At 33.7% G+C, this 10,991-nt stretch overlaps 1 protein-coding gene across 1 annotated transcript in view; it reads right to left on the reverse strand.

The window, feature by feature from the left end:
- lepr (leptin receptor) overlaps nt 1–7,046 on the reverse strand; it is a 75,197-nt gene extending 68,151 nt beyond the window's left edge. The window contains exon 1 of the mRNA XM_030132989.1: nt 6,842–7,046. The gene's annotated coding sequence lies outside the window, so the exon portion shown is untranslated. The remainder of the gene's footprint in view (nt 1–6,841) is intronic.
- Nucleotides 7,047–10,991: the final 3,945 nt, after the last annotated feature.

Genomic DNA, 10,991 nt, shown 5'->3' on the forward strand with positions numbered 1-10,991 from the left:
TGGACACACTTTATTTTGTGTTCAGTTAATGATATATTTTGCTGGAAAAGTCACTTTTTCTTCAGTTTTCTCTGTTTCTGATATAAGAACCTTTGAATTTACTCTGAGATTTTATGAACATCTATATGATCAGTGAGGTAGATATGGAAAAATATCAGATTTTTACTGAAGAAACGCAAAATAAAAAGGATAATATTGCAATAAACAGTGATAAAGGGTAAATAAACAGAGAACACCGTCATCTTCTACAACATTGATTCACCAGTAAAACCCATGGAGTTGGATCAATGACAGTGGATGGAGACACTGGGTTTATGTTCAGTTATTATATTTTGCTGAAAAAGTGACTTTATCTCCACTTTTCACTGTTTCTGATTAAGAACCTTTGAATTTACTCAAATTTTATGAACATCTATATGATCAATAAGTTAGATATAGAAAAATATCAGATTTTTACTGAAGAAACACAAAATAAAAAGGATAATATTACAATAAACAGTGATAAAGGGTAAATAAATATAGAGAACACCGTCATCTTCTACAACATTGATTCACCAGTAAAACTCATGGAGTTGGATCAATGACAGTGGATGGAGACACTGGGTTTATGTTCAGTTAATGATATATTTTGCTGTAAAAGTCACTTTTTCTTCAGTTTTCTCTGTTTCTGATATAAGAACCTTTCGAATTTAGTCTGAGATTTTATGAACATCTATATGATCAGTAAGGTGGATACAGAAAAATATCAGATTTCTACTGAAGAAACGCAAAATAAAAAGAATAAAATTACAATAAACGGTGATAAATCACTTAACAAAGGGTAAATAAATATAGAGAACACCATCATCTTCTACAACATTGATTCACCAGTAAAACTCATGGAGTTGGATCAATGACAGTGGATGGAGACACTTTATTTTAAGTTCAGTTAATGATATATTTTGCTAGAAAAGTCACTTTATCTTCAGTTTTCTTTGTTTCTGATATGATAACCTATGAATTTACTCTGAGATTTTATGAACATCTACATGATCAATAAGTTGGATATAGAAAAATATCAGATTTTTACTGAAGAAACACAAAATAAAAAGGATAATATTACAATAAACAGTGATAAAGGGTAAATAAATATAGAGAACACCATCATCTTCTACAACATTGATTCACCAGTAAAACTCATGGAGTTGGATCAATGACAGTGGATGGAGACACTTGGTTTATGTTGAGTTAATCATATATTCTGCTGAAAAAGTCACTTTTTCTTCAGTATTCTCCGTTTCTGATATAATAACCTTTGAATTTACTCAAATGTTATGAACATCTATATGATCAGTAAGGTAGATATAGAAAAATATCAGATTTTTACTGAAGAAACGCAAAATAAAAAGAATAAAATTACAATAAACGGTGATAAATCACTTAACAAAGGGTAAATAAATATAGAGAACACCATCATCTTCTACAACATTGATTCACCAGTAAAACTCATGGAGTTGGATCAATGACAGTGGATGGAGACACTGGGTTTATGTTCAGTTATTATATTTTGCTGAAAAAGTGACTTTATCTCCACTTTTCACTGTTTCTGATATAAGAACCTTTGAATTTACTCAAATTTTATGAACATCTATATGATCAATAAGTTAGATATAGAAAAATATCAGATTTTTACTGAAGAAACACAAAATAAAAAGGATAATATTACAATAAACAGTGATAAAGGGTAAATAAATATAGAGAACGCCGTCATCTTCTACAACATTGATTCACCAGTAAAACTCATGGAGTTGGATCAATGACAGTGGATGGAGACACTGGGTTTATGTTCAGTTAATGATATATTTTGCTGGAAAAGTCACTTTATCTTCAGTTTTCTCTGTTTCTGATATGATAACCTATGAATTTACTCTGAGATTTTATGAACATCTACATGATCAATAAGTTAGATATAGAAAAATATCAGATTTTTACTGAAGAAACACAAAATAAAAAGGATAATATTACAATAAACAGTGATAAAGGGTAAATAAATATAGAGAACACCGTCATCTTCTACAACATTGATTCACCAGTAAAACTCATGGAGTTGGATCAATGACAGTGGATGGAGACACTGGGTTTATGTTCAGTTAATGATATATTTTGCTGTAAAAGTCACTTTTTCTTCAGTTTTCTCTGTTTCTGATATAAGAACCTTTTTCAGTTTAGTCTGAGATTTTATGAACATCTACATGATCAGTGAGGTTGATATAGAAAAATATCAGATTTTTACTGAAGAAACGTAAAATAAAAAGGATAATATTACAATAAACAGTGATGAAGGGTAAATAAATGTAAAGAACACCGTCATCTTCTACAACATTGATTCACCAGTAAAACTCATGGAGCTGAATCAATGGCAGTGGATGGACACACTTTATTTTATGTTTAGTTAATAATATATTTTACCAAAAAAGTCACTTTTTTATGATTTTACTCTGAGCTTTAATGAACATCTACATGATCAGTGAATTAAATACAGGAAAATACATGATTTTCCCTGACAAAAATGCAAAATACTGACAATAATATTATAATAAATGGTGATACATCACTTAAGAAAAGTTAAAAAGAGAGAAAAAACACAAAAGTAGCACTGGGTTTTTATGGGTTAAATGCAATGTTCCTGTATTTTTTTAAGGTTAATGAAACAGAATGTTTACTAAGAAGAATACTGTCACTGATTGACTGACACCCCCAGATTGCAGATTCAGGTGTTTTTCATGCCATGTTAATCTTTACATGTACTAGGTCTGCTCTGTACAACATGTCACGATGAACTATTAAAAAGACACAAAACACATCCTCCAACATCAGAGAACATTTGAAACTCTTCAGTTCTTCAAGCTAAAGGACGTGAACTGATCGTGTCAAAGTTACGACCATCTGCTTTTCACACGTCATTAATTCTCAGGTTTCAGTGTTTTGAAAAATACAGGAAACTCTGCAACCTGAAGACGTCTCAGGTACTTCGATTTGCATGTTACAAATACAGAGGCAGGATGCTGCATTAACCCCAAAAACCTGTTCTCATATTAGTCACACTCCTACTGCCAAGCACAAAAAATGCACGATTTAAGTAGTAAAGTGTAAAAAAAACAACAAAAAAAAAAAAAACATTATATTGCACTTCCATTGAACTTTTCACCTACATCTGACATAAAAAATTTATTATTATTTGATATCAATAATTAAGTATTTTTTTTAACCCTTTGAATGCCAGGTTTTTGTCATGTTGCTACGATGTTTTCAGATGAAATAAACTGAAAATATTAATTATTTTCAATACAATACATAGAAATATTCTACATTTTTTGTGTCTAATTATTATCGCATTGTTATTTTTTACTCAAACTCACCTTTAAGCACTTTATTTATACGTTGATTAGAATGCATTTCAATGGGAACTTTTTTTGTTTAACTTTTTTTTGTTACTTTATTTTTATGGTTTGATTTCTGTACAATACAAATATGAGAGACATTTGGGATACACTGACCATAAAAAAAAACTTTGTGACTAACAATAGGTTTTAGTAATGTGACTTTGAGATGAAAATTGCCCATTTCTTCCATTTATCATGACACTCCTGCTCTTCTTGTATTCTCAATCTATGGGTCAGAATCTCCATCTCAAATATTCCATTCACAATTTGTAACCAGCCATTAGTCATAGGTGGTTCTAATCTGCACCTTTTTTTTTTTTTGGTAATAGCCTTTTTACAGGCTGCTAATAGTATTTTAAACAAATATCTATCATTTTTCTTACATTATTACCAATAATGCATCCAAAATACATCACCAAATATGTTTTAGGGATTGCATAACCCAATATCTTAATCGTTGAATATACATTATCCCAAAATGATGCAAGTTTAGGACATAACCAAAAGACATGTGCATGATTTACATGGACATCTTTACATTAGTATGAGTGTAACTTTTGTTTGTATTTGAATGTATTTTAGACTTACAACAGGAGCTGAGCTGCAAATAAAAAGATAAAAAATAAAAAAAATACACAATCTTGCCAAAATCCATTCCTGACTTAAATATATATCCTCCTGAGACCCAGGAAATGTCAGCAAAGTACAAGCTTTTCTTGTTTTTTATTAAATAAGTGCCTATATTGGAAACATCATGATGCAACAGTTTTTTTCAGATGCAGTTTTGAAAATTTTTATGGAATGTCCTTTGTGGTGGACAGCTTTCTTTTTTTTTTTTTTTGTATAAAGTTATGAATCTCTTGTCCACAAATGTGGACAGAAAACCCATAGCTGGGTCTTAGGAGGATACATATATGAAATGCACCTAAAATGTACACACACAATAGTCTTTTTTTCTTTTTGAAAGTATCTTCTTATTGTAAAGGCAAATGTCTACCACATACATTAATTACAGCCTTAATCATTCAAGAAAATTAGGTAGGATGGCTATAGAAAGTTTCAATGATTATATCCATATTAGAGCCGGACCGATATGGGATTTTTGGGGCCGATACCGATATTGGGGGCTAAAAAAAGCCGATATCCGATATATCGGCTGATATCCGATATTGGCCGATATATGAAATAAGAACACTGATCTACACAGGATATAATAATCTTATATTAGATAATTGCGGACAGGTGGATAAACAGTTGCATAAATCTGTGTTTATCTGACAAATATAATTTACACAACTTTCAAATGCAAACTATGCAATCACAAAAATAATTAGAGCAAAAAATATTAGTTACCACACAATTATGTTTTCACTCACAAATTTTGATGTGTCTGCCTCACGGCACTACAACTTTCCATGTGGACTAAGGACTAAACTGAGCATGTGCAGAGTGAATTAGGTGAGTCCTAAGTTGTTCCTGATTGGAGCAACTGCAACTGAGCAGGAGTGAAAGTGAAACTAACTCGCTTTAAAGTTCCACTTATTCTCCGGCCAGTGCGCACACACACACACACACACACACACACACACACACACACACACAGGAGCAGCGAGCGACAGAATCTCCACATTGCAAAAAAAGTTAATATATCGGCTACATCGGCTACATATTGGCCGATGTTGATTAATTGGTGATACGCTATAATCAGCCCGATTAATCGGCCGATTAATCGGTCGGGCTCTAATCCATATTGCCATTCTACAATTTCCTTTTATGGACTATTAATTTCAGTTGAAACAATAACACAACACAATAGTTTTTTAGGCTAAATATGTTACTTCAGACAGATTCTCTTTGTCTTTCTAAGAACTAACCCAAACTACTTCTACACACACACGCACACACACACACACACACACACACACACAGGAGCAGCGAGTGACAGAATGTCCGCACAGCAAAAAAAGTTCATATATCAGCTACATCGGCTACATATTGGCCGATGTTGATTAATTGGTGATATGCTATAATCGGCCCGATTAATCGGCCGGCCGATTAATCAGTCGGGCTCTAATCCATATTGCCATTCTACAATTTCCTTTATTAATTTCAGTTGAAACAATAACACAACACAATAGTTTTTTTAGGCTAAATATGTTACTTCAAACAGATTCTCTTTGTCTTTCGAAGAACAAATCCAAACTACTTCCACACACACACACACACAAACCTCCTGATAATGTGGCTTTCAAAGCATCACATCCCTGCATCTTCTGCCTCTTCCTGCTTCATTCAAACCTCATTCTCTCCATAACTCTGAAATGAAATGCTGCATACTCCTATTTCCTCGTCCACTTTGGAAACAATTAGTTCAAGCCAGGCATCTGAAACTATTTTTCCTAAATCAAGGGAAGCTCTGCCCTTGTTCTTCTTCTACCCCAGGGAATCAACCTCGCCAACTATTCATCCAGAGGTCTGAGTCACTCCTCTGCCAGTCTCACACTGATCCTCAGACATGCCGTGGCTTGTTTTTTTCTTTTTTTTCCCCCCCATCAGAAGCAGCAGCAGCAGCAGCAGCAGGAGGAGCGTGTTTCTGAAAAGTTGCTCTTCTAGTGGTAAAACCCTTCAACGCTTCCATTCATGAGCAGTGCAAACAGAGTGGAAGCATTACAGCATATTTTAGCCAATTCATCATCACCACTGGTCTACAATTTTTTTTTTTTTTAGAAATGACCTGCCTCACAGATTAAATGTGCTAAATATCATGCATTTTTATAAAGATTAACTGGAAAACAAATGACAAAAGTGCTGGTTTATTTATGTTTTTAAGGTATATGATAAAGTATTAGTACACATATATATAGGTTTATGTACATTTATACATTTAGCAAGTGTATTGTAATGTGCAGACAGTGTTTTGTAGTAAATCTGGGACAAATATTCCTTTTGAGTAAAACCTTTTTTTTTTTTAATTAATTCTCAAATTTCACATTTTCACCCAAGACCGTATCTCAAAAACTTCAGCAAATCAGCATTTTTTGACTTAATTTTTCCTAATCAGTGACTCACACACGTGGTAAAATTAGACTACTTTTATACTTTTATTCTGGAGGCATTTTACTTGTAGACCAGGACAAATGAATTGATATTAAACTCACATTCAGATTATTATTATTATTATCTTTTGCAGACAAGTGCAAAAACAGATCTAGTGTGATATTTAGAAATGACAAGGATGCCAGTTTGTCAGAGGTGGGTGGTAATTCCTCACTTCAGTGTCAAGTCAGACTAGTAGAGGAATCCTGGACCTCAAACGCATCACACATGTTAAACAAATATTAAAAATATTATTATTAAAAGCTCAGAAATAATAATAATAATAATAATAATAATAATAATAATAATAAGACTGTCCTTACGTGTCTGTTCTTGTCCAACAGAGTTCAGGTAAGTTTAGATCCTCGTCCGTCAGAGAGTACTGTCCATGTCTGAGACTGACAAACAACAATGAAGAAGAAGAAGAGGAGGAAGATGAGGGTTTCCCGGTGAGACTCTTTCCCCCCTCTCTCTCTCTTTTCTCTCTTACACTGTTTCCCTGACGTCGACCCGGTGCAGCTGAGCCAACACCGGCAACAAGACGCGAAACTGACGACTGGAGCAAATAGAGGAGGAGGAGGAGAAAAGAGGAGGAGCCGAAGAGGAGGAGGAGGAGCCCAACCCACCAGCGACAAAGCGCTCTCACGGTGCGTTCAGGCACACCTCCGGAAATTCTGTTTCTCAACACAATTCCTTCTGTAACACATCTTTTTTTAGGTGTGTTTCGTTGTATTTTGCGCAACTTTTTGTAACATATATTTTTTTTTTCATAAATATATTTATTGTCATTTTCTTTGTTTTATAAGAACAGGCAAAAAAAAAAAAAAAAAAACATCAATACAATCCCTACCACCCCCCACCCACACAATAGCACCCACTCTCAGTGCAACAAAACATACTTAACAGACACAACTTAATTGACTATACAGACAAGTCCTTTAACAATTGCAAAAAAAGGTGTCCAGATCTTATAAGTCTTTGATCTTTCCTTTAGCCACGTACGTCAGCTTTTCCATTGCCAGGTTAGAAGACATTTCTTTAATCCATTGGTTTGCTGTGGGTCCTGGAATATCTTTCCATCTCAAAGAAATAACTCGTTTGGCTTGTAATAAACAAAAATTTAAAAGTTTCCTTTTTCTTCCAATTACTTGAATCTGCTCAGGGAAGATGTGCAAAATACAACATTTTGGATCCACAGGGAAAACACTTTCTGTAAATCTATAAATTAAATCAAGAGTCTCTTTCCAAAAATTTTGAAGTTTCTCACAGGTCCACATCCAATGAAACAAAGTGTTTATTTCCTTATTACACTTAGTACAGATGTCAGGAATGTTAGGATTAAAACTTGTTACATATTTTAAGATGACAAGAGCCACTATTCATACACACACACACACACACATATACATATACACACACACACACACACACACACAGGGTGTCCCATAAGTCTCCATACATAGGAAGAATAAACGTTTCTTGACATAAACCATTTTTATCTATATAATATGCTCTATATGACTGCCATTTTGTCGGGAACACATTTCAATGCGTGTCCTCCACTGCTGAAGAACTATAAAGAAGAAATATAAAGAAATACATGTTAGAACCATACATGTATGGAATGTATTATGTCTCCTATGTATGGAGACTTATGGGACACCCTGTATATATCTCCTCATATCTTCTTTTTTTTTTTAAATTTAATTACCATTGCAGTCAGTGATGTATTTTATGGTGAGCATGATACATTATTTTTTTTTAAAAAGTATTCACTTAAAAACCATTGAATGGGTGAATAAGTAAATGCACGTGTTTCTTAAAAGCTAAAAGACTGAGCAAATGTTGGATGGTGGATTAAGGAAATGCGATGACATTTACACTTATAAACAAAACACAAAGATTTCAAAGTGTTTGGGGCCGATTTATTAACCCAGTGTTTTTCAACCTTGGGGTCGGGATCCCATGTGGGGTCGCCTGGAATTCCAATGGGGTCGCCTGAAATTTCTTGTGATTGATAAAAATGAAAATAGAAACTAACTAATAAAAAATATATGGTGAGATGACAGAGACAATCCCAATACATAAAAGACATGACAAACTCTGAAGCTGAAACTGCAGCACTGTGGTTCTGTTTATCTGTCAAATGTTCATTGTGGTCAGTTTCAGATGCTGCAGCTCTTTCATAATTCATAGTTTGAGTTCTTGTTTGTTCAGTATTAATTGTCAGCCTTGTAAATCAAAGCTGGACTGACTGTACATATCCTGACCAAGGAAAATAAAATTCTCACTTTGTGCAGTAATCTACACCTGGCTTTACTGCCTCCATCCATAATAATATACATTATATAGACTAAATGTCGTCTAAAATTAACGTTTAATAGCAACATAGTATAGCAAACTATTACATGATCAAAAACAAATTAATTTTAGCAAAAAAAAGTGTCTCTTTGGAATGTCAGGGGTCACCAGAGATTTGTGATGTTAAAATGGGATCACCAGCCAAAGAAGGTTGGGAAACACTGGATTAACCCATAAAGATCCAGTGTTACTTTTGTGGTATTTCCCAAAGGATTTTTTTCTATATATTTAACATTTCTTAAGTGATTTGTCACCATTTGTTATAAAATAATCCTCTGTATTTTGGATTTTTTCAGTGAAAATCAGGTATTTTCCAATATTTACTGTACTGATAATATATTCATAAAAGCTCAGATTAAATTTGAGGGTTATTTTACCAAAAAATAGAAAACTGAAGAAAAAAGTGACTTTTTCAGCTGAGCATAAAACAACTGTGTTATTTATCAAACTCCATGGGTTTTACTGGTGAATCAATATTGTAGAAGATGACTGTTTCCACGGTAACTACAGAGCTTCTGAACGTCCAAATGGGTCATATTTGATGACCATGAAAAGATGACAAACTGCATTTTACACCAATTATTTACACATATTGATAGGATTAATGGATTAACAGGTATTATACATTTTAGATCAGTAGATGGTTTTGGTCACTGGTGAATGTTTGGGTATTTATGGGTTAATTTGATGAGATTGGATAAGGTTCTTTTTTTCCTCTTCTTTTTCCAGTATCTTCTGTGTAACCTCTGCAGATGAATATTGAAAAGTGTTGATGTGATGTTTACTTACTTATTAAGTGCACTCTGTGCCTCCTCTGACTCTTTACAGGTCTATATGTGGCATAAGGCTGTGCTTTCCTAATTCATCTATGTATAAATATTACATTTTCTTTTTGTTATGTGTTGCTAATTTTGCCACCCACTTTAATTTCTTTAACTTTTTTTTTAATGTGAAGACGTATTTATTGGAAAAATAAACATACAGTATGCAATTATTGTATGTACAGAACTGGTACAATCATTTTTTTTTTTTCTCAGTTTAATAAACAAAAGCTAAAATAGCAATATCATTTACTACAATTAAACCACAACCAGTTAGATCATTCAGAATTGTAGTACATCATAAGACCCCATAACACCAAACACATGCTCCATAAAATCATAAAGTCCAGAGATATGCGTAGGATCGATCGTTACAGCACAATAATGGTCAGATGCTCAAAAACAAGACCCGGATATGCTCAAAATTTTTGGGTTTTCCCCTGAAAGAATAGAGTATTTTCTAGGTCTGTAATAAGACACGAGCTCATTTGTCTAATTCTGTACTTCCGTGTGTGGGGGGGGGGGGTCCTCAGATTTCCACTCCTTAAGAATTATTATTTTTCTTTTTTTTTTGCTACGGTGCTTGCTAACCAGATAAAGTGTGTCATGTTCAACAAGCTAACATTGCCACTCATCCAGACTGTACAATCAATATGAGTTTTCACTGTTTCAGAAGTTGTTGCATCAGTTTAATGGACTATTTCCATTTATGTCCAAAATTCAATAAACATACTGATGACAAAATGCATATCATAGGCCTATTTGGGACATCTGCAGTTTCTGTCACTGTTAAATAACCCAGTGAATAACTAAAAGAACATTTATCCACTGATAACCTGATGTTCTATCGATAATGAGCCGTAATGTACTATGTGTGTCAAAGGAGGTCAACTTGAGACTGAGAACTTTGAGTTCCCAACGTCTCTGCCTTATCTTTTCCTGTGTATTTCACTCTCTTCTGCTTTCTTTTCTGCTTCTAGGGAAAAAAAAACACTTCAAGAGAAGTGCAGACCTCCAGGGTATCATCCCTTCAAGCCTGTTATAATACAAAAACATATTGTATTGGTATCAAACACTGAACTAATCAACAGTTTGCAGTGGTGTTGCCCACAGCATAAACCATTCTGTAGAAACATTATGCAGGATTCACCCCCTTTTTTTCCAGTTTTAAAGGAAACTATGTTCAGTCTTGTAAGAAGTCGTCTTCCAGATGTGGATCCGAGGTCTGTTTTTCCAAATCCAATCCTAATTTTAAATGGAAAGTATGTCTGTGTCACCATTCCTTATTCAC

This window comes from Sphaeramia orbicularis, chromosome 4, assembly GCF_902148855.1.
Source record: "Sphaeramia orbicularis chromosome 4, fSphaOr1.1, whole genome shotgun sequence".
NCBI lineage: Eukaryota > Metazoa > Chordata > Actinopteri > Kurtiformes > Apogonidae > Sphaeramia > Sphaeramia orbicularis.